This window comes from Gracilinanus agilis, unplaced genomic scaffold (genome assembly GCF_016433145.1).
Source record: "Gracilinanus agilis isolate LMUSP501 unplaced genomic scaffold, AgileGrace unplaced_scaffold25063, whole genome shotgun sequence".
NCBI classification, from domain to species: Eukaryota; Metazoa; Chordata; class Mammalia; order Didelphimorphia; family Didelphidae; genus Gracilinanus; species Gracilinanus agilis.
The window spans coordinates 1-4,394 of NW_025356984.1; the positions used below are offsets into that span (position 1 = coordinate 1).

General features: G+C 44.6%; 1 non-coding gene across 1 annotated transcript; it reads left to right on the forward strand.

Annotated features, from left to right (window-relative positions):
- Nucleotides 1-1,993: 1,993 nt before the first annotated feature.
- LOC123254575 lies at nt 1,994-2,097 on the forward strand. Its single transcript, XR_006506683.1, has one exon. It is a non-coding gene; the product is annotated as a U6 spliceosomal RNA (small nuclear RNA).
- The last annotated feature ends 2,297 nt before the right edge of the window (nt 2,098-4,394 follow it).

Here is a 4,394-nt window from a genome sequence, read left to right on the forward strand (position 1 = left end):
AGAGGGACGGAGAAAGGGAGGAAGGAAAGAAGTTAGAAAGGAAGAAAGAAAGGAAGGAAGGAAGGAAGAAGGGAGGGAGGGAGAGAGGGAGGAGAGGGAGAGGGAGAGAGGAAGAAGTAGCATGTGCTTATAGACACCAGGTAGGATATAATACAATTACCCTTTTCCTTGTCCCCAAATAGAAGCTGACAACCACTCTGCCTCATTCCCTCACTGCCAGGAAGGAAAAGAAGCCAAAGACTGGTGGAGGGGAGAAGGTCACTTTTTTTATACATATACCCAGTTCTGGCTCTGTAACTCACAAGTCATCATTATAACCAACCAAGACTCCCCATCACTTTATAGAACTGGTTCTTCATATACTGATGTCTCAGAGAAGGTTCATTAAGCCTTCACATGTTTTATTGGAACCAGGGCAAATCTAAACATATGCTCTAAAGATGGGGTCCTAATTGGCCAGGCCCTTCATTATAGGTCCCAGAATTGTTGTGAAGGGAAAATCAACAGAACATGTTAATTTAAGAAATGAAAGAGATGAAGAAGAGAGATGACTTATCCCTCTCTTCTGTCCCCTTCATTTAATATCTCACCAAAATGTGTTATTTCTTCTTTAAAACAACTCTCATGAGAGGCAGAGGCAAGATGGTGGAGTGAGAGTCATTATTTTCATCCAACTCACCCAGCATTCCTCTTTCATAACAACCTAGAAAAAAAACACCAGATTGGATTTTTATCAAAAAAAAAAAAAAAAAAGTAAAGACAAAGTCACTGTGAATCATTTTTCCAGCCCAGAGATGCTTAAGAAGACAGAGAGACCTATGGACACTGGGGAGGGGATTGGCCAGCGATGTGACAGCAGCAACAGCAGCAGAAGGAAGTATTCTAGCATCCAGGGATGGTAGGGGGCTGAGAGTCAACAGCAGGACAAGAAGCACCTGGGCAGAAAGATATCTTGGGGGATCTCTGGAGGACCAAGTGCCAGCTGGCAATACTGTGCTCTCATCTAAATCTGGGTTACAGTTCCAAGATGGAGAGGAGTAGTTGTAGATTTAAGAGATCAAGGCCTCAAGCTATGTGGTAAGCAAGGAACAGACTCCAAAAGTTTGGGTGTGTAGATCAGAGTTCAAGAGGAGAGGAGGTATTCAGTTCTAACTTTTAGCCCCAAACATAAGCCTGAAAACATAAATTAACTCATTTCATTCTTGCAACAGCTTTGCAAAATAAGTGATGTTATTTATCCAATAAGTGCTGTTATTTATCCCATATAGAGGAAAGCGAGGCAAACAACAGTTAAGTAACTTGCCCTGGGTCACATAGCTAGTAAATGCCTGAGGCTGGATTTGAAGGCAGATCCAGTTCTTTATCCACTTCACCACCTAACTGACAACTAATTTGAAACTAAATAACCTAATCCTAAAGAATAGTTGGGTCAAAGAACAAATTATTAAAGATAATGACAACAAGGAGACATTGTGCCAACATTTGTGGGATACAGCCAAAGCAGCACTTGGGGGAAATTTATATCTGTAAATGTTTATATCAATTGGAGACAGAGACAGAGACAGAGAGATTCAGAAACAGAGAGACAGAGAAAAAGAGACAGAGACAGAGAGAGATAGAGACAGAGACAAAGACAAAGACAAAGACAGAGATAGAAAAAATAAAAAGACAGAGAGGAGAGAGAGAGGGTCAGAGGGACACAGAGAGACACAGAGACAGAGAGAAAAAATAAAAAGACAGAGGAGAGAGAGGGCGGTAGAGAGACAGAGACAGAGAGGAAAAAATAAAGAGAGTCAGTGACAGAGAGAAGAGAGGCAGGCAGAGAGAGACAGAGAATCACAGAGACAGAGAGAAAAAATAAAAAGACAGAGAGGAGAGAGGGCAGCAGAGAGACAGAGACAGAGGAAAAAATAAAGAGAGTGACAGAAAGAAGAGAGACAGAGACAAGGAGAAAAAAGAAAGAGAAAGACAGGCAGTGAAAAAGAGACACAAAGTGCTCACTTTGGCAGCATATATAATGGAACAATGATACAGAGAAGATTAGCAGAGCTCCTATGCAAGAATGACAGGCAATTTTGTGAAGCATTCCATATTTTAAAGAAAAGGAAAGGAAAGGAAAGGGAAGGAAAGGAAAGGAAAGGAAAGGAAAGGAAAAATAGAGAAAAACAGAGGCAGAGAGAAAAAGATAGGGAGAGACAGAGACAGAGAGACAGAGAGAAGAGAAAAGAGAGAGACCAAGAAATGGAAAGGAGGAAAAAAAGATTTTTAATGCAGATAAAAAAGTAGAAAGGAGGGCAGAAAGAATCATAGAGTAAGAAATTATGACCCAAAGGAAGGCAGAGCCAGACCTGGCTCTCAGGGCACTGCTCTTTCTCCTATTCCAAAGCAGTTTTTTTCTTCTGTTTCTTCTCCCAGATCCCAAGAGACTCTCAAGTGGCCCAGAGGGTGACTTTTCCTGCAGAAAAGGTGCCTCCTAGGATCTCGGTGCCCTTTCAGCTTGCTGGGGTCCTCCTCGGGAGAGAGTCTCTAAGGAAGCTACAGTTTCCATTGAAATGACTGAGCCAGGACAACAAGGACCGCCCCCCTCCCTTCTAAAATAGATGGAAAAAGTAGTTCCAGAGACAAGAATTCACATGTTCAATATCACATAGTAGCAGAGCCTTGGGAGTGGAATTCCCAGCTGAGTGCTCTTTCCACATATAAGATCACAGGCTCCTACATCTAGAGCTGGAAGGGCGTGCAGTCCACCCCAACCCCCTCAATTTACAGATGGGGAAACAGAGGCTGAGAGAATCTGTGAAGTAACTTGGTCACAAGGTAGAAAGTAACAGAGGCAGGATTTGAACCCAGATCGTCAGGATAACCAGCCCTCAAGCTGCAGGACCAGATCATCCGCTCACCTACTCGCTGGAGTTAGCTTCTGGCCCCGGGGCCTCTTTTGATCACACGAAATGACCCCCTTAGGAGGAGACGGAGAGGTGGGCTAGAGGCCAAAGACAACAGCCACTCTGGAAGGAGAAGGATTGCCCACTAAAAGCTTGTCAGCTCAGGTCTACTCTCCTTCCATAAACACGGCCCCGTTATCTAAACAAGCCGAAAGGATGGGGGAGCGGTTTTTAAGTGGGCTCCGGAGCTGGCTGGCTTTGGCACTGATCCCAGACAGGCAGCTGGGGGCAAGGAAGGAGAGGGAGAAGAGAGGAGGAAGGATAAGGAGAGGAAGAGGAAGAGGGGTGAGGGAGGAGGATGGAGGGAAGGAGCCTCGAATTTCCGGCTGGTAGGGAGCTGAGGGCTCATCTGGTCCAAGCCCTCGGGGCTCCGGAGAAGAAGGGATTTGCCTAAATTAAACAGGAATCAGAATCTCTGAACAAGATCCCTTGATCTCTCCAGCAAACAAGCCCTGTTTCTTAAACTCTTAACTGAACGTTTTGAACCGAATTACGTAGCTGCCTATGTACCGGGCGTTGATCTAAGTGCTAAAGATGCTAAAACGGGCAAAAGCCGGTCCCTGCCTACCCTCGAGGAGCTCGCAGTCTAATGGGGGGAGGGTCAGTGCAAACAAATAAATATATTCAAAGCTAGACACAGACGGGATAAATAGGAAATAATTAACAGAGGCTCTTCCTTTGGCACAGGAATTAAGGGCGGCTCCTCTTTCCATCAGACCAAAGCACCAGGAGGAAGGGGAGGAAGGTAATAATAATAATAATAATAATAATAATAATAATAATAATAATAATAGCTAGTATTTAGACATCTTTTTCATGTTTGCAAAGTGCTTTACAAATATTATTTTATTTGATTCTCACAATCACCCTGGGAGGGAGGTGCTGTTATTTCCCTCATTTTCCATGAGGAAACTGAGACAGAGAAAGATTAAATGGTCTGCCGAAAGTCAGACAGCTGGTGTCTATGGCTGGTTTTGAACTCAGGACTTCCTGGTTTTGAGTCCATTCATGCCACCTAGAAAGAAAGAGGGGAGGGAGAGAGAGAGGAGTGTCTCCTCTGTTATGGACATAGGGCAGTACCTTGGACATCTCCCCCCTCTAGGGAATAGTGCCAAGGGGAGGGAACTAGGGAAGGATACTGAGGGGGGTAGTCAGACCCCTTTTTTTGAGAAATACTCTCAGGGTGGAGTCTTGAAGGATAAAGAGGGTTCAGTCAAGCAGAAGGGAAATGGGAGGGCACAGAATCAAAGAAATGCAAACTGGGAGGGCTCATCTAATACCATCTGTACCTGCGCATGAATTCTTTCCATGACATACTGGTGGGGCCAGGGAGATTTTCCTTAAGTGGTAGCTGAGGGGTGCAGTGGATAGAGCCCTGGACCTGAAGTAGTTGTGTGACCCTGGACAGGTCACTTCACCCCGTTTACCTCAGTTTCCTCACCTGTCAAA